Source organism: Esox lucius, chromosome 1 (genome assembly GCF_011004845.1).
Source record: "Esox lucius isolate fEsoLuc1 chromosome 1, fEsoLuc1.pri, whole genome shotgun sequence".
Lineage (NCBI taxonomy): Eukaryota > Metazoa > Chordata > Actinopteri > Esociformes > Esocidae > Esox > Esox lucius.
In genome coordinates, this window is record NC_047569.1 from 21,714,951 (window position 1) to 21,735,799 (window position 20,849).

General features: G+C 39.4%; 1 protein-coding gene across 4 annotated transcripts in view; it reads right to left on the reverse strand.

Moving 5' to 3' along the window:
• lrfn1 (leucine rich repeat and fibronectin type III domain containing 1) overlaps window positions 1-18,444 on the reverse strand; it is a 102,379-nt gene extending 83,935 nt beyond the window's left edge. Inside the window, exon 1 of one of the 4 annotated variants that reach the window (XM_034292437.1) lies at window positions 17,563-18,444. The gene's annotated coding sequence lies outside the window, so the exon portion shown is untranslated. Of the gene's footprint in view, window positions 1-703; window positions 739-17,562 lie in introns of those variants that run through there. The other 3 variants (XM_010892197.3, XM_034292434.1, XM_020050097.2) reach the window with 3 other exon arrangements.
• Window positions 18,445-20,849: the final 2,405 nt, after the last annotated feature.

The window sequence follows — 20,849 nt, forward strand, 5'->3', positions numbered from 1 at the left end:
CCGCCCCTCACAAAGATTTCCACATAAATGGCATCTTTGAAGACCTTAAAAATGCACAAAAGATCTCACTGTCTCATCGACAGAAGACTTTCCCGCTTAAAGCTATGGGCTGACAGCCAACTGCCAAGTGTCTTCTCCCTTCAGATCTGAGGATCACTCTCATGTCAAAGTTCAAAGATCTGCACAACTGTCAACATGCTTTACAGACATTTACAGACTAAAGGCCTCTGAGCTTCATGATATGACTACCCCTTGTGCATTACAATCACATTAGCTTGCTAGCTTAAGCAGAAAAAAGGTTGTCCCAAATAAAACAAACTTTAACAACAAATAATACTTTATTAGATCACCATTAGATATTTTATGTTTTCATTGCTTGTCAAACAACAGCATATCATGTCAACTACTGACTAAACAGTGTCTGCTAATTACTGGTTACCAGTACGGCAAATAGCAATGCCCCAGGGATTTACATGTAATAACCTTTATGAAAGATAGTGAAACAATGTTATCAGCATGCTTTCCTGTCCTAAAAATAGAGAGAATGGGTTCTGTAGATGCTTGTCTAGCAGTCACTTAATATAATCCACCCCAAAGTGGATAAAGAGGTATCCATGAGCTGTTACAGTGTAATGCCACATGCTCTGTCCCGTTAGTTTCATTGTGTGGGAAATACTTTTTTTTCAATCATAAAGAAGCTTACTGCAGCCTTCCATACCTCAGAGCTTCAATAATCCAGCAAAACTGAACACAAAGCAGCAGCTGCAAAAAAAGATAGAAAATTAGCTATATAAGCCAGATATTTCTGTATGGGAACATTCATATCAAGGACATTTTGATATTCACAGTGACTTGTTAAAAAGACATATTGGGAATCATTGATTCATCCCATGTAACTACCTAGTAATATCTTAGCTATGAGCTAATGCAATTCAATGGAGCCATACAGGGAGGAAATGTAAGGGGAAGAGTATCATTAATAACAAAAGGAAATTTTGTATTGCCCAGGGGAAAATACAACATCTACAGAAAAATGGTAACGATTAAGGATGTGCATCTTTCCCATTTGATATGTATCTAAAGACATGGCCTGAAGTACAGCAGCGTAAAATATACTTTTTAATTTGAAACAATTTGATGCAATTTGGTTTGATTCCAATCATTAATTGATAGGATTTGTTTTGATGCACTGCAATTCGATGTGTAAACATTTATTTCATAAAAACATTTATTTTCAATTCTAAATTCAATTGTGTGGCTGATGCCCTTAAAAAAAAAAAGATTCCAGTAACTAGTATATTTTGCAAGTGATGCATCCAAAATACCGTTACCATCAGCTACTGAGCTTTTACAGCAGTTTCAAATCTGTAACAGTGGAGCTCATGAGCCGGGCCTATGAGATTAATCTGTCTAAGCTGATTCGTGTGTGTGTGTGTGTTTCCACAATATGCAAGTCTACGGTGTATTTAAGCATCTGGGCTAAGCCATATAAGGGCGACTGGCAACGACCACACCAGTATCAGACGGTTCTCATAATGAAATTATCACTTTAACCTGTATGTTAATAACTACATAGAAAAACATGTATTGTATAAAACCAAATTACCCAAATGGTTGCTGATTGTGAACCAGTGCAACTGAAATAAAATTGCAAGCTAGCCCTGATCACCTGCTATATACAGATGATTGTCTTATTGTACTTTTTTTCTAGTAAAACTATTTCTAACAGCACATAACAATATATGAGCCAGTCACTCAGCTAATAAATACTACTGAGCTAGCCATTTGAATGCTGAAGGTGCTTCACAGTCAGATGTGCAAGATCATGACTTTACCAAGCCAAGCTGTACACAGTCTGCAGTTTGACTGATACTTTATTACCTGGAGTTGCTTGGCATTATTGATGTACAAATTACTTGCACATCAATAACTTAAGCAGTTAAGTGCTTAGTTCTACACTGAACCAGAGGATGCATCATTTTTCACCAAAGATGATAAATTCTTTACAAAAGGTAACTATAAATATAAAAATATATATGATCTGCCGATTCTTTCGTTTCTACCCTCACCTATGGTCATGAAGGCTGGGTCATGACTGAAAGAGCAAGATCGCGAGTACAAGCGGCTGAAATGGGTTTTCTCAGAAGGGTGGCTGGCTTCTCCCATAGGGATAGGGTGAGAAGCTCAGCCATCCATGAGGAACACGGAGTAGAGCCGCTGCTCCTTTGCATCGAAAGGAGTGATTTAATGTTTAAATCGATTGCCTGACCAATACATACACTGCTCAAAAAGAATAAGGGAACACTTAAGTCACACATTGGGTCTCGATGAACGAAATATTTAAAAGATCAAAATCTTTACTGTACATTGTGAAATTCATTGAGAACAAAATGACATAACAACGGTCAAGGGAAACCAAAATCACCAACCGATTGAAGGCTGGATTCAAACTTACACTGAAAATCAAAGAAAACTATTTACATCACAGGCTGTTCCAACTTGCGTGAATTTCATCACGGCAACTCATTATGTGACTCAATGTTCCTGTATGCACTCCTGACAAAGTCTGGGTATGTTCCTGATGAGACGGCTGATGGTGTCCTGGGGGATCGCCTACCAGACCTGGATCAGGGCATCAGTGAGCTGCTGGACAGTCTGTAGCGCTACTTTGCAGCGTTGGATGCACCAATTCATAACATCCCAGAGATTCTCAATTGGATTCAGGTCTGGGGAATCTGAGGGCCAGTCAATGGCATCAATGCCTTCGTCATCCAGGAACTGCCTACACACTCTGGCTACATGAGGCTGGGCATTGTCCTGCACCAGGAGGAACCCAGGGCCCACTCCACCAGTTGATGCCCTTCTGTGGCTCTGTCCAGCTCTCCTTGTGTAACAGCCTATCTCCAGGTATGTCCTCCATGCTCTTGAGACTGTACTGGGTGACACATCCTGGAGGAGCTGGACTACCTGTGCAACCTGAATGGTCGGCAGGTACCACCTCATGCTACCAGTAGTGACAAGGACACTAGCAAAACACAAAACTAGAGAAGAATCTGTCAGGAAGGATAAGGAGAGAGCAATTGTCTGTGGCCACCACCTGCAAAACCATTCCCTTTTTCAGGGTTGCCTTGCTGTTGCCTCTCAGGTGCACATAAACTCACTTTTGATTTGCACCAAAACAGGTGACATTGATTCACAATAGCTTTTGCTTTCTAGCTGGACAGATTGATATCGCTTTAATTGACTTAGTGTTACATTGTGTAGATTACATGTTAACTTTGAGCAGTGTATATATATTTGGATCAGTCTAGTTCACACAGGTCAATGCAAACATTTTAAACATGAATCAGGTACTTATGCTTACCTGTGAAGTGTTAACTCTAGAACTTATTGTAAATTGAGAAAATAGTTAGGTTGTTTAACAATTAATTAACAATTGACTATTTATGCAAATAATGCATTTATTATCTGTAAATAAAAAAAATATTATCATAAAATAACTAAATGGTACTGGTATTATCTATAATCAATAGTTGCTAATCCAGGTCACTCTATTTCATCCCCTACAAAGTGGACTAGTTTTGACCAAAGCCAATGAGGTCTACATTCCCCACAAGTTAACATATTTGTTTGATAGGATCTACAGATGAAATACACTGGTGATTACAGCCCATGTATCTTTTACCCAGCGTATCTACTGACGATGTCTGTGCTGGCCTTTATGTGGTCACTTTAGTTAAGAACGTAACCGAGAGTTAAAGGAGAAAGAATTCAATCGTTTATTGAAATTATCGGAGTAAGGGTTCCCTCTTTGGTGTTCAACTCGATCTTGGTTAAGAAATTGCAATACACACTCATTTATACTAGGCTGGACAATAGAACGCATAAAAATTCACCCTAGCCTCAAAAACGGCAAAAGAACGCTGGCTAAGCTGGAACGCTAGCGCGTGCCCATAGCAAGTGAATTGAAACGAACCTGAATGAAACTTAAAATTAAATTGCCTCAAAATGGCATCAAAACAGATCTTCTCTTTTATTTTACTACTATAACCTAATTTCACGACGAAATAACAACTGGTATAGTAAGTAAACATCTTGCGCCTTTGGCCTGCGTTACGTCCTTTAGTATATATATATATACGGCTTTGTCACGGTGTCCCACTGTCAAATCGTCACATATGAAAAGTAATAATAGTGATTATGTAGAGTAAACAAATAAAGACATGCTTCATGTATAAGATGTTTCAAACTTGATGGTATTGCCTAACTGCAAATGAATTGAAATGTTGAATATAAATGTTTTAATGACTCAAATATAAATATGATGTGTTATTTCTAAATCTTATAAAAGTATACATTTTTCACATGTAGTGTATGTGTTAAACAATGTTTTGGTGTTAAGATATTCTATTTCCAATATGGCTATAATTATTCATTGTGATGTTGAGATGGAACCTTATAATTCTGAACCAGATCAGAGCTCTCAGAATTATAAAGTAACATCTGCATTTGAACTATTCCAAAAAAAGAAAATGTTGTATCAGGATTTTGATATGACTCACCCTAAGTACAACTAGGGTGATGGCCTTGTTAAGCTATAAAAAAATCAATTTACTATGTAAAACCTTTGCTAACAGGTATATGAAATCTTTGATTTGCAGATGGAACCTTATAATTGTAAGCTCACGATTTATTGGACAACAAAGTAATCATCTCATTTCTGAGAAAAGGCATGATACGGTATTGGGCTTTAAACTATGGGCCAGCTAATTATAACAAAGACATTTCTGAGGCACATCTTAAACTATGTGTTGGCTCTGAATGTCACATACTGTATATAGCTCACTTTTTAGTATTATAACAATGCGAATAATGTCTGTTACCCTTTTCCATGTATCTAAACACAAAGCTTGCCTGCTCCAAGACATGCTTACATCACTCTTATCAATATGATGGTTGACCTTCTACTTGGCAGTATTCATCCCCACATTTCCCCCTGACAGGTATGACTGGTAGTTTGCTATGTCTCAATGCATTTTGAGAGACAAGTTTGCAGGGCCTGTTATGTCACTGTTGTTTTCCATTCCAAAGTGCATTCATTCTGAGTTGGCGGTTGGTGCCTTTGTTTTGTCAATTCACATCTCATGCAAGTCAATGTCAGCCACCTGTGTTGTGTTAGAGCCCCTTGGCATTTGGCATACAGAGAGGATGGTGTAGAAAGACAGAATATATTCAATGCCTACCCTACTATGTTTCTAAATCCTTTAAAAACCACTTACTTCGTACTTACAGACCAATGCATCAAACAAAACAAAAAAACATTCAATGAGGTCTATGTACCTTTTAGGGAATTTTTTCTCCCAAATTTAGAAACATGAAAGTGAAAGTATACGGAAAATGGCAACACATCACTCATGGGACACAGTTTATCATTGTTCACATTGGAATTTTTGTGATTTTCAAATTCACTAACTAGCTGTTTGCATTGCTCTGTGGGGATACAGAGGACAGATGGGCCATAGCAGCACCACTGGTGGACTCATACACAAGTATTCTTTACAGAGATTTTAATCAGTGAGTTCAATCCATCTACAGAACCGTCCAGAGATGTTCCAAGGTCTGTCTAACACTTCTCTTCTCAACTTCAATATACTGGTTTATTAAAGATAAAAAAAAAAAAAAAGAAAAAAGAAAACTTTGTATCTCATAAGGAATCTCCTTATTCCTCGAACCAGTGAAAACAACATCTTTGTGTAATTAGAAGAATATTCCGTGCTCTGAGTTTGAAAATAACTCAGGCTCTCCCAATCCTCAGAGCTTTATATGATAATCATGTAGTACTATGGGGCACATTTGAGACTACTGGTTTTTATTTTCCTTAAAACCTGTACAGACAGATTGGACCTACTACTGTCATAACATCAGTCACCTGATCCAGAGGGAACAGAATGTGAATTGTTGTGCTGCACTGTTAATTTTGTCTGTTTTTTCATGTTTTTAGTTTTTATCAGTCTACTATAACACCTGACATCTGGCCTACTGCAATTGCTAGACTAAATATTTATTATTTAATAGGAAGCAAAGCAATGACAAATGATTTAATAAAATTACAGACTTTAATTGCATTTTAGTGGATTAATTATTTAAATGAAATAATGCATATTTAGGCTACATCCCATCATGTGCAGATTAAAAAGGTGTTGTACAACAACAGTAGGGCTGTTGTCCAGAGATGTAGTAGTCTGATTAAGAATCAAACCAAGTAAGACTAAAATAGATGAAGAAATTAACCCAGTGGTGCTGTCATGGACAGCTGCTGCTGGGCTGAATGCACGAGAATGGTTAGTGCTTTCTGTGGTTTGACTGCAGAAAAGGGTTTGCAGAGATGTCTGCTAGAGTCTGCTACAGAACTTGCTACAAAACCACTTCATGCCCAGGACAATACTATGGTAAGAAATAATATTGGTGCAACCGATCAATGCCACGCACTTATATGGCATAAGAAGTCCTGGCCGAGTATTAGCTGCATTTGCAAAGTGTAAATCCTTACCTTATTGAGTGAGTGTTCAGAAATGATGATTCCCACAAATGTAAGCATTGTTACAATTTATTAATTAGATTGCACCATGGATATCAGTGTCAGTGGGCCTACTAGGTAGCTTGGTACCCTGCTTTCCCAAGTGATGAAGTCCACAGAAACTACAAATCCCTTATTGAATGAGACGCAAAGAGCTTACAGACATGTTAGTCTGAGATATCAGCCTAGTCGATATCATCTGATGCAGCTACTGAAAGTATATCCAGATCAATGTCATCCCCCTTGATTCAAGGACCAGCAGCAGCTATATATTCTAAGAGCTTGGCTGGGTGGGTTTGGCTCGCTACTACAGTACAAAACACTAGTTTATGTATGTATAATAATATAATGTGTCTTCATTTAAATGCCCCTATAAAGACAGTGACATCCACCTCCTGTAACACTAGTCCAGGTCAGTGCCAACAGCAGAACAACCATATTGTAGAAGAGCAGATCTAGGAAGAGACAGGTGCCACCTGTAATCTTGTTATCTATGCTCCATTGAGTCAACAGAGAGGCTTGGAGGCTGGTTTGTGGCTTGGGTATAATAATGTTCTTTAGCAGTACCAGTTAAGATGCTGACAGGAAAATGACACGGTCCATATGTCCATATTCCATCTGAATCTCTACAGTACCCCAGGACCGTAGCAAATCTTGATCAATCTAACGACAGCTGTCCTTAGAAATCCATGTCCTAACCTTAGTCCTCATCTTCCCTGCCCAATAACAACAACGTTTACTGTCCTCCTGAAGCTAAAGTGAGCAAAATATAAAAAGCAAGGGTGGCAAACAAATGTTTTCCTTGGGGTCTTCAAAACGGTGTGATGGGCCACATAATATGTTTTGGTAATTTTCCATGCTTCCTGACAGCTTAGCTTTTATATTTGTGACTACTGCTGCCCCTGTTGACCTTTGCCCCCACCACCACTGTCCTCTGCTGCCACTGAAGCACATCTTACGTCCGTCTGATTATCTGCATGCCATTTGCACCAGGATAGCTCCTCAGCTGCAGGAACCAGACAGGTCTATCTACTAATGCCTTGCTCTACCCCAGCATGAGATGCATGCTTCAGGCCTATGCTGATCACCCTTGTCCCCTGGGGTACTAACAGCAATTTCCTTATTCAGATTAGACACCCAACTTCAGATGCAGCTAAAAGAAAGCCCTTAGGTACAAGAAAGTACCAGTTGACAGATCATTGAAAAGTGTTTCATTTAGAGTATAAAATGTAACTTCATCATGTCAACCAACACTACTATCTGAGGGACATAAACCCCTACTGCACATCAACTGTTTGTGATGTATGTGTACGCTAAGTGGTAGAGGTTCGTTCTTTTGGTCGATCTACTGTTTTGCTACAGTGGCATTAATGGTTACAGTAAAGTTATATTGCACATAGCAACACACACATTGCTGCATTAATATGCATACAGCTGTCTGACATCCAGACTTCATGGAATGATGCTCTACAGCACTAGTGCAACAATGTTAAAATCCTGATTCTCTTTCATTCAGCCAATTCAGAAGTCTGCTGGTTGTGGTGTGTCTCCACCCTGTCGTTTCTGCAGTGGCCGATAATACCGGTATCAGTCTTGATTTCATAATGCTAACACATGACACCAGCACCCCGAGCAGCTGCTCTAACACAATGCAACAGACTGGCAAGCTAGAGAGGCAACATTAATCTCACCCTATTGCCTATACTGCCAACCTGGAAAGCAGCAGCAGCCTTCCCACTTGCACATGCAAAATGATTGGCACACTTGATGAACATTAGAAATAACTCAAATACCGAGCAATATAGTATATTGCAAAACTGTAAACATTTATTATTTGATATCGATACAAATGTTAAATATTGTTTTGTTTAACATTTCACTATGACATACCCTGCATGCGATAATAATGACACTTAGCCATTTGTTAAAAATTTGTTTTCTGACATTGATATTCCAACATCCTTTATCTGCAATTATTGATTGCCCTCTGCAATTGCAGACCTCAAGATGGTTTATTTTCTTAGATGAAGCCTTTGCATCAGAACCCTGGTTTCCTGCCGTAACTTGATCCATTGAGTCGACAAGCAAGAAACAGTGATAACCTATCTCACCCCAACCGCTGCATCAATAGCAAAAAAAAATAAATAGACAAGGACAGTCGTATTTGTTGTTAATTCACTGAAATTACTAATTGAATACAGCTCGGGTGTATTAATCCATGCTAACAATAAACCTATCTGACATCTGTTTTCTGATACTTTCACCAACCACTTCAGCACTCTCTCATTACGTACGGACATAGAGTGAGTATTTACCATACAACCTGTCAATCGTTCAGACTTAAACGTATGCTTCAGCTCATTGAAATGCACCCTGAAAGCATTTCATTTTCTAAAGTCTAAAGGCTGTTTATTCATTTCTTTAAAGGATGCAGAACATTGTTCCACCTATATATTTTATTTCATTTTCATTCAGATAAAATTAATTTGTTATCTCTATGCTGGGCGTGTGTCTCCTATCTTCACCTATGGAGTTTAATCATGTGACTGCCCCTCTCTGCTTCATAGCACTAGACAGACTGGACAGCTGTAGAGAGGTGTTGTCCATGATGTGCCAGAACACATAGAGTCCCTATCCTGATTGAGATGGAGGAGCGGCTAGAGAAGCTGCACCTGGTTATAGGTACTAAACAGTGGCAGAGTGACACTGCAAGCTATGTAAAATGCATGCAGCATACTGTACTACTGATGTAGCAACTCAGCAAGTCGATGCACTCAGCTTCCCCTGGGTATGTCATAGAAGCGTGGTACGAATAAAATGTGAGTGATATGAGGGAATGTACGCTTCATTTAATGGTAAGCGTTTTGACATTTAGCCCCCACCTCTCTTTAATGGATTTACAACCTTCACTATTACCGTCTACTTCTGAGGTAGCACCTTATTTTTACCATCTATTTCCTGAGTTAAAACATTTAAAATCTAGGACTGGCAAGGACACAATCATGTAAACAAGTAAGTGCACTAACTAGAAAGCAGTCTTTTTTTACATAGTTGGAAATACAGATTTTTTGTGAATTTAACAAATCACAAAAAATGCATTTGAAACAATTCACGCAATTAAAATAAACAGAAATGCTTTTGTTTTAAGTGGAAAAAGTTATTAAACCCCTAACTTTACCGTCACATAAACTGTCTGAAATTAAAATGCACAGAACTGCTGAAAGGTATTATTATTATCACTAGAGATTAAGTTGGGATGAGCCGGCATTTAATAAAAAGCTGAAACTTGGTCTGGTTAGGTCAAAACCATATGGGTGTGTAGTAATATATCATGCCAAGATCAAACAACCTATCCAAGACCCTCAACAGAAAGATTATTGATGTCTGTGAGTCTGAGAGGGTTTACAAAGCCTTTTGCAAGCAACTCATATTACATCCTTCCACTGTATGACAAATTATCTACAAATGGAGAAAAGTCCTGGCCACTGACAATCTACATGACACATTGTCCACCAATTCCAGCCCAAGAACCGACTGAAAGATGCACATAGAGATATCTAAGAACTCCAGGGTAACATCAACGGATCTACAGGCCTTTATTGCCACAATCAGTGTTGAAATGCATGTGTCAACTGTCAAAAAGAGATTGCACACACTTGGCCTACATGGGAAGTCAAGGGAGAAGCCAGTGCTTTAAAAAATATATAAACACATGACTGATGTTTACCAGACTATACCTGGGTAAAAATCAAAACTACTGGAACAATGTGCTCCGAACAGATGAGTCAAAGGTGGAGTTCTTTGACTGCAATGACAGACACCATGTTTGGGGGAAATGTAACTACATGTGAACAGAAGCACTTCATACCAAACGTTAAGCATGGATGCAGTGGCATTATGGTTTGGGGCTGCTTTGCTAACTCAGAGCCTACTTGCCATAGTTGTGTCAAATTGTAATGTCTTCAATAGAGAAAGTGGGACACATCAACAAACATGTTTAATCCAAAGACTGACTGTGAAGGAAATAAAGACATCACAAGGGACAATGACCAACAAACTGACAGAATACTTGGGAGACTAAATACTGCGGCAATGAGGACAAAATGAGACACAGATGGGAATAATAAACTACACTCCGGTGAAATCAAAGAACACAATGGATTGAAACAACAGATCATGGAGAAACTGAACAACCAGAACTTAAATACACTGAACATAGAAATGTAGAAACTGGCTGTTAAACAAATATTAATACAATTTTGTAAAATAATTCCTGAGGAGCCTGTAAGGCCATCTGTCAAAAGACTGAAGTTGGATCTTACAACAAGACAATGATGCAAAATACACAAGCAAAAAATTTTAAGATATGGAAAGCCCTCAATCATATCAAAATGCTGTGAGAGCACTTGAAGTGGGCTGTATATGCAAGAAAGCCCACAAACATAACACAGCTGAATTAGTGTTGTAAAGAAGAGTGGGAAAAGAATACTCCCAGTCAATGTAAGAGACTGATAGACAGGCTACAAGAAACGACTACATGAAGTTATTTCCATGCTGTGCATACATAACAGATCTCTCTTGATTAATCTTTGTAAATAAACAGCTCTAGCCACCTTGCCTACCTTATGAGTTTGTATTTTATTTAAGTAGCCCAGCTTATGCATTTGGTTGAATCTGGGAATCTTTGAATAAAGACAAGTTTTTGGTTGGGCGAACCTTATGTCAGGAAAGCTACTGTTTGGAACCCCTACCCCCAGAACCCCAATCTTAAGCTTAAATGTAATTCAGTGTGGGATCACATGCTTACACTTTCAGCAGATTTCCAAATGAGGGGCTGAAATATGTTAAATACTGTAAACTAACAGCAGTTTTTATACTTAGTGTCTGTATCAAGAGCATCTACAATGGTATGAGATAGTGGAACTATGGGATCAGAGACTAGCAACCGTTTTACATGGGCTACAAACAGATGCAGCTAGTTGTTGTGGCAATCTGAGGGGGAAAATTTAAAGGTTGTGACCTGTGAGTCCCTGGTCTAAAGGACCGACTTGAAAAAAGACAGTTCCTGCTTTGGTGGTGGTGAAGTGGCAGATTTGTACAGGGTAAAGGGGATCTTAAAATAGGAAGGCTATCACTCAATGTTGCAACGCCATGCCATACCCTGCGGACGGCACTTAATTGAAGCCAATTTCCTCCTACAAAAGGACAATGACCCAAAGCACTGCTCTAAACTAGGCAAGAATTATTTAGGGAAGAAGCAGTCAGCTGGTATTCTGTCTATAATGGAGTGGCCAGCACAGTCACCGGAATTCAACCCTACTGAGCTGTTCTGGGAGCAGCTTGGCCGTATATGGTATCTACAGATCTTTTCTACGTATGAATTGCCCATTAAGCCAATCCAAGTTGTGGGAGGTGCTTCAGGAAGCATGGGGTGAAATGTCTTCAGATGTCTTCATATTACCTCAACAAACTGACAACTAGAATGCCAAAGGTCTACAAGGCTGTAATTGCTGCAAATTAAGGATTATTTTACAAAAGCAAAGTTTGAAAGACAATTATTATTTCAGTTAAAAATCCTTATTTCTAATCTTGTTGTCAGGTCCTGGCTGGGGACGTCTAGGCATCTCCATGCACCTGGGGGGCACAGTCAGGACCTGACCGCAGAGGTGCCTCTAGGCATCTCTGCTGTACTGCTTTCTGTTCTTCCCAATTAGAGTCAGCTGCATCTCGTTGTCTCTAATTGGGGACCCTATTTAAGTTGCCCTGTTCATCCTATGGTTATTGGTCATTGTTTGGCGTTAGCGCTTTAGCCTTCAGTCTGCGGTGTGCCTCTTCTTTTGTTATTTTTTGGAGAGAAATAATAAAAGAATGATACCCTCTCACTCTGCTCCATGTATCCTGGCTCACCGTGACACTTGTCAATTACTATATTTCCTATTGATTTTGCTATATTTCCTATTCAAACTCATGTATGTTTTCACAGAAAACAAGGCCATTTCTAAGTGACCCCAAACGTTTGAACAGGTGTGTGTGTGTATGTGTGTGTGAGTGAGAGTATATATACACTCACCTAAAGGATTATTAGGAACACCATACTAATACTGTGTTTGACCCCCTTTCGCCTTCAGAACTGCTTTAATTCTACATGGCATTGATTCAACAAGGTGCTGAAAGCATTCTTTAAAAATGTTGGCCCATATTGATAGGATAGCATCTTGCAGTTGATGGAGATTTGTGGGATGCACATCCAGGGCACGAAGCTCCCGTTCCACCACATCCCAAAAATGCTCTATTGGGTTGAGATCTGGTGACTGTGGGGGCCATTTCAGTACAGTGAACTCATTGTCATGTTCAAGAAACCAATTTGAAATAATTCGAGCTTTGTGACATGGTGCATTATCCTGCTGGAAGTAGCCATCAGAGGATGGGTACATGGTGGTCATAAAGGGATGGACATGGTCAGAAACCATGCTCAGGTAGGCCGTGGCATTTAAACGATGCCCAATTGGCACTAAGGGGCCTAAAGTGTGCCATGAAAACATCCCCCACACCATTACACCACCACCACCAGCCTGCACAGTGGTAACAATGCATGATGGATCCATGTTCTCATTCTGTTTACGCCAAATTCTGACTCTACCATCTGAATGTCTCAACAGAAATCGAGACTCATCAGACCAGGCAACATTCTTCCAGTCTTCAACTGTCCAATTTTGGTGAGCTTGTGCAAATTGTAGCCTCTTTTTCCTATTTGTAGTGGAGATGAGTGGTATCCGGTGGGGTGTTCTGCTGTTGTAGCCCATCCGCCTCAAGGTTGTGCGTGTTGTGGCTTCACAAATGCTTTGCTGCATACCTCGGTTGTAACGAGTGGTTAATTCAGTCAAAGTTGCTCTTCTATCAGCTTGAATCAGTCGGCCCATTCTCCTCTGACCTCTAGCATCAACAAGGCATTTTCGCCCACAGGACTGCCGCATACTAGATGTTTTTCCCTTTTCACACCATTCTTTGTAAACCCTAGAAATGGTTGGGCGTGAAAATCCCAGTAACTGAGCAGATTGTGAAATACTCAGACCGTCCCGTCTGGCACCAACAACCATGCCACGCTCAAAATTGCTTAAATCACCTTTCTTTCCCATTCGGACATTCAGTTTGGAGTTCAGGAGATTGTCTTGACCAGGATCACACCCCTAAATGCATTGAAGCAACTGCCATGTGATTGGTTGATTAGATAATTGCATTAATGAGAAATTGAACAGGTGTTCCTAATAATCCTTTAGGTGAGTGTATATATATATATATATATATATATATATATATATATATATATATATATATATATATATATATACATACATATACACACACACATATATACAGTGGAGAAAAGTATTTCATACACTGCTGATTTTGCAGGTTTTCCTACTTACAAAGCATGTAGAGGTCTGTATTTTTGTCATAGGTACACTTCAACTGTGAGAGACGGAATTTAAAACAAAAATCCAGAAAATCACATTGTATGATTTTTTTTATAATTAATTTGCATTTTATTGCATGACATAAATATTTGATCACCTACCAACCAGTAAGAATTCCGGCTCTCACAGACCTGTTAGTTTGTCTTTAAGAAGCCCTCCTGTTCTCCACTCATTACCTGTATTAACTGCACCTGTTTGAACTCGTTACCTGTATAAAAGACACCTGTCCACACACTCAATCAAACAGACTCCTACCTCTCCATAATGGCCAAGACCAGAGGGCTGTGTAAGGACATCAGGGATAAAATTGAACACCTGCACAAGGCTGGGATGGGCTACCGGACAATAGGCAAGCAACTTGGTGAGAGGCAACAGCTGTTGGCGCAATTATTCGAAAATTGAAGAAGTTTAAGATGAAGGTCAATCTCCTTCTGTCAGGGGCTCCATGCAAGCTCTCACCTTGTGGGGCATCAATGATCATGAGGAAGGTGAGGGATCAGCCCAGAACTACATGGCAGGACCTGGTCAATGACCTGAATAGAGCTATACATGTATAAGCACACATACATACAGTGGGGAGAACAAGTATTTGATACACTGCCGATTTTGCAGGTTTTCCCACTGGTCTTGGCCATTGTGGAGAGGTTGGAGTCTGTTTGATTGAGTGTGTGGACAGGTGTCTTTTATACAGGTGACGAGTTCAAACAGGTGCAGTTAATACAGGTAATGAGTGGAGAACAGGAGGGCTTCTTAAAGAAAAACTAACAGGTCTGTGAGAGCCGGAATTCTTACTGGTTGGTAGGTGACCAAATACTTATGTCATGCAAAGAAATGCAAATTAATTATTTAAAAATCATATAATGTGATTTTCTGGATTTTGGTTTTAGATTCCGTCTCTCACAGTTGAAGTGTACACACACATACATACACACACACACACACACATATATATAGCTCTGCCTTTTTCTTCCTTAACAATGTTGTGCCACCGATGTCGTATTCATAGCCATGCCTTGTCACAGAAACTCCCATTGGGCTCAGCAGAGTTGTTCAGCGACAGCCTTCCAAGCCATTCTGCTTCTTATTACACCACTACTCAAACAGGACGTTTCAGCTGAAACCTATAGATTGTGACCAATTAAAAGAAAAACCAGAATGCTTGAACCCTACAGTGAGGGAGTCTGGAGTCTATGTTATGCCATGTGGGTTTGAGTCAATTTGTCTCCTTAGAGGGAAGGGTCACTGGAAATCCTTGTAAAGTTATTCTAAATGATTAGCTTTATCCTACGGTGAAACAATTCTATCCTGATGGAATTGGTCTGTTCCAGTATGACAACAGGGCATGAAGGGTCAATGAATGGTTTGATGAGTAAAGAAATTTGCGAAGGCCATATACTATGGCCTTCGCAGTCACCAGATCACAACCCAATCGAACACCTATGGGAGACTTTGGAATGACGTGTTAGACGGCGCACTTCACCACCACCATTATCAAAACACCAAATGGGGGAATATATTTTGGATGGTGTTCCATCCCTCCAATAGAGTTCTCGAGACTTGCAGAATTGTGGCGGCCCAACACCTTACTGAGGCACTTCATGTAAAATGTTCTTTTTATTTGTCACCCGTCTGTTCAAGCTGAAAGTGTGCACATTCTCTGGCCAAAAATCACAACTGAGTTTGCAGGTGACCGACCCAGAAGTTGCAACACCACGACAAGGTAAGGCAAACCAAACCTTTCCAACAACCCTATCATTCACCAGTACTAAGCCAATGCGCAAGTCCCAGACAGTGTTTGTATGCAGCAATCAAGGTTTGAACTCCTGAACACAATAATGGTCTGTACAAAATATAAAAGAATTTACAAACAATTACACTTAACCTTAAATCCATCAGAGCCATTGAACCGAGAATAATACCTTTACTAACTGTTAGTAATAATGGTGTACTAAAAGTGTTGCTGTTTTTGGTATTTACCTGTGTTTTTTTTTTTTACTGAATACAAGCACTTTTTATTAACATTAAGGAGCTTAACACATGTATTAAGCCCATTATTGGGGAGCTAATTAACTAATTTGCATATTGTAAAAATATAGTTTATAATAGTCTCACTCCCTTGAGTCCAACCAACCAATACAAACTGGAGTTTCTGAGGGGACTATTTTATAGAGCTCTTGTAAACTAACAATCAGATGCAGCACAATGTACAGTAATGAGTTCAGTTCCCTGGAATCTGAAGTTCAGCACCATGTCATTTACACACCGAACCTAATACACATGGTATGTTCTACTCCTGCATTGTAGCGTTCTAGTCTACTCATTGTCATGAATTATATGTCCCACATGAATCTTTGAATAGAAAATGTATTTTCGCTCTCACCTATAGGCCTACAGATGTCCCGCCTATGCGTAATACAGGCCTGCGTGTATAAGTGTGCCGCATCTAGTAAGACAAATTAACAACATTCACATTTTCTTTTTCCGTATACAATTGGTCGGTAATAAACAGATTCCCAATAATACATGGGTGTATCAGAAACTGCCTCCAATCAGCCATTGGACATTTCTGCAAGGATGAACATTCTCCAGTGCCGCTGCTAACTTGTCAAAGTCGGAGTCGTGCTGATGCAGACACGCCCGTCACCTGCGCTCTAAGCAGGCTGATGTTCTTAAACAGGGTTGGCAACTGCAATGGAGGATTTAATTCACGTTGTGTGTGTCCCATATATTCTGTATTCAATCACCATTTGATTGCAATGCCCACAAAGTCAATGGTCGTAGATTATAAAAACCTATAATGAATGCAGAATTCATGCTAAATCTACAGACCAGCCTTGAACTGATATTCTGATTTCGCACCCTATGGTAATTTGTTACACAAGTCATGTATCAATAGACTTGTTTTGGTTATTTACAACAAATTCCTACAACTGCAAGTATTCCTTAGGAATTAAGCGTATGCATGACTCCACCACAATCACATTACAAAACCAGGTGAATAACCCAATACTTCCAAAGGTCAATTGAATCCCATGTGTGCTACTGCAATTTCATCCGACATGAAATGTATCTATCACCATATCCGATCATTTTGGATTAATTCCACTCGCACGTTGTCTCGACAGCATACTTTCAAATTAAGCAATGTTAAAGACTTAGGTTACATAACTTCAATTAGCCAAAAATATTCAAACTGTTCAAGAACCACGCAAGACGCTATTCCAATTAGCTCATAATGCAATTTATCACGACAATACTTACTGATCAGTCTATGCGGCATGAATGCTATTACACCGCGAGTCCCAGCTCTGATCTCCTCGTATATACTCTGGGACTACAGTGTTATATAGCTGAGCTTTGTCATTCAAAATACCACACAAGAACATTATAATACATATTAAGACGTTTACACTGCTGCACTATATCGAACCATCCACCAAAAGTGTGAGGCCAAAGAAGTGTAGGTTATTTTTAAGCATGCAATCGTTTTCAAATGTATGATTGACTTACCTTTACCGGTGTCATTAATAAAAAGCATACGACGCGAATGTTGAGGTAGACACAGGCGTTATTTCCACTGTTCAACCATTGTCTTACTGAAGCATTTCTAATCGAAGTGGAGTTAAATTGACAAGGGAGGTAGGCTAATGTAATACATCGGCTTGACTTTTTACTTCTGCATTTGCTCGCCAAATTGGTAAATCCTTAAACCATCACTATCGAAAATCCCTGAAACCTGGATCGGGTTAAAACCCCACCTTAATCCCAATACGATCCATGTGATACAAAAATATATGCAAACGAAAACCGAATCCGAAATCCAAAGCTATCGTCCCGGGAAAGTGTGTTCTGAGTAGCTTCAGTCAGATCAGCCTTTGAATAAAAACGTTGGATGGTATCAGAGTTATGGAAATACCGCAAAATGCATTTACCAATATTGGCATTTTAAGTGAGAAATGTAGAAAAACATGCAGGTTAGGATCCTTTAAAGCGATGGATAATGAACAGGCGCGTAAATGGTGCAGATGCATTGAAGCTTGGCGTTAAATTCAGCCACGCCGTTTATGCCATCCTGCTTATCTAAAAGAGATGGCATGAAGGTCGACGCCTACATGATAACCTAGAGTGCACACATTACTATTTTCTTATTTTTCGGAAATAACATATACAATTACAGTTTACAAACAGCCTACCGCTCTCCTAGGACTATTTGGTCGTTATTGTGTTATCATAACTTCTCCTGTCGTTTGAAGTAATTCCACCCACGCAATGTAGAAGCCTGCCTATTATCTTTAAAGGCAGTGTATGCATACTCATAGCGCGCATTAGTTTTCATACATGGCATGCCTTTTTGTCCCTTCGTTCAGCAAAAAACAATGCGGGGCGATTTTTCCAGACATAGTTGCGAAATGTATCCTGCCTCATTCCATAGAGCGATATGCAATATTTTGCTATGCGTCTCTACTTCCGCAGCTTAACACCTGCGTAATATGAGGATCACGACTGTTACAATTAATATAAGGCCTATCTTTAACACGTTATGGTGTTTTGATCTAGACCAGATACAGAACAGAGAACTATTCACAGGATGGCCAGTGGACGAATACAGTGTTATTCTGTACCAAGAGCATTACTTTCAGACACTTTATCTAGGCAATAGACAAGTACACAACAATGCAGCAATGTGATGTCATTTAATCTAAGGAAGGACACCGAACAATGCGTATTCTCGTCTCTCATGGGATGATGATTAGGGGCTCTAAATTATCGAGTTCCTCCGTAGGCTGTTGGTGAATACTCAGAGTGATATTTATATGTAGTTTCAGGATGTACTGGTTGTTGTAGACCAGTAACAAAACAGATGGTGCTCGATGGGGTTGTGTGCATTTTAAATTGGTAAAAGTAGATCCTGTTTATCACAAGACCTTTACCCCTCTCCTAGCCGACGTCACTCTGTTCCGACCTAATGGATATGCATGTATAATGGAGTTTTTTGGAGCAATGCCATAATGATGTCTACCTCCAATATTGGCAGGCTTGAGTAAGTCATGAGCAAAAATACTAGTGTCAAGATAAATAATAGGCTACAAAATACTGAGGCTGTGCACCTGGTTTTGGGGCTAGATATTGCACAAAGATATGTGGTACATTAGTATCATACTAATCTGGTACATTAGTATGAATAAGTAGCTTTGTATAGGTATGTATTAATTTGAATTACTGATTAAAGTCCAGCTGTATCAATGCAAATCTCGGCCATCTCCGGACAGTCAATGTTGAGTGTCATCGGAAGCACATCCTCAGCCGTTCTCATTCATCTCACACTTTTCTACAAGTAAGGTGGATGGATTATCTTGGCCATACAGAAATGCTTTCTAACAGGAATGTAAACTAATTTGTGCACAGCATTTGACAGAGATAAGCTGTCTGTGCATATGAAATACTTTTCTGTGGGTCTTTTGGGTCAGCTAATGAAATTACGTCCCATTCTACAACCCCGTTTTCAGATATGTTGTGAAGCTGCGTAAAATGCAAATAAAAACAGAATGCAATGATAGGCAAATAACTTATCCCTATACATAATTGAAAATAGTACAAAGACAACATATCAAATGTTGAAACTGAGAAATCGTTTTTGGAAAAATACATGCCCATTTTGAATTTGATGCCAGCAACACATGACATTTTTTTATTCTTGCTTGATATACCGTTGTCTGTAAATAATTATACATTGACACAATTTTCATAATTATGGCTCTGCATGCCACCACAATGGATTTGAAATTAAACAACGGAGAAGTGCAGACTTTCAACTTTAATTCAAGGGTGGAACAAAAATATTGTATGAAACGTTTGGGAATTGCTACCATTTTCACACACAGTCCCCTCATTTCAGGGGCTCAAATATAGTTGTACAAATTAACACAATCAAAAATATAATGTTCATTTTTAATACTTTGGTGAGAATCCTTTTCTGGCAATGACTGCAGGCAATGACTGCTTTAAGTCTGGAATGCATGGACATCACGAAACGCTGGTTTTCCTTCTTTGTGATGCTTTGCCAGGGCTTTACTGCAGCTGTCTTCAGTTGTTTGTGGGTCTTTCTGTATAAAGTCTTCAGCAAGTGAAATGCATGCTCCATTGGGTTGAGATCAGGTGGATTGACTCGGCCCATTGCAGAATGCTATTGCACTTCTTTGTCTTATAAAACTCCTGTGTTGCTTTCGCAGTATTTTCAGTCATTGTCCCATGCTGTAAAGTAAAATGCCATCTAGGCAACTTATCTGAACTTCTCTTTATGGTAGACTTGGATATTGATATACCTACCTCCTGGAGAGTGTTCTTCACTTGGCTAGGGATGTTGTGAAGGCGTATTTCTATACCATTGAAAGGGATCCCTACAATCATCTACCACTGTTGGCTTCCATGGACGTCTAGGTCTTTCTGGTTGCAGAGCTCACCAGTGTGTTATTTTTTTCTCAGAACGTACCAAACTGTTGATTTGGCCACTTCTAACTTTTCTGCTATCTCTCTGATGGATTTTCTTTTTTTCTGCAGCCTAAGGATGCCCTGTTTCACCTGAACTGAGAGCTCCTTTGACTGCATGTTGTGGGTTCACATCAACAGTTTCCAATTGGGAATGCCACACCTGGAATCAACTCCAGACCTCTTACCTGCTTAGTTGTTGAAGAAATAAGGAAGGAATAGCCCACACCTGTCCATGAAACAGCTTTTGAGTCAATTTTCCAATTACTTTTAGTCCCTTGAAAAATAGCTGTTATTCTTAAACCCTTCCT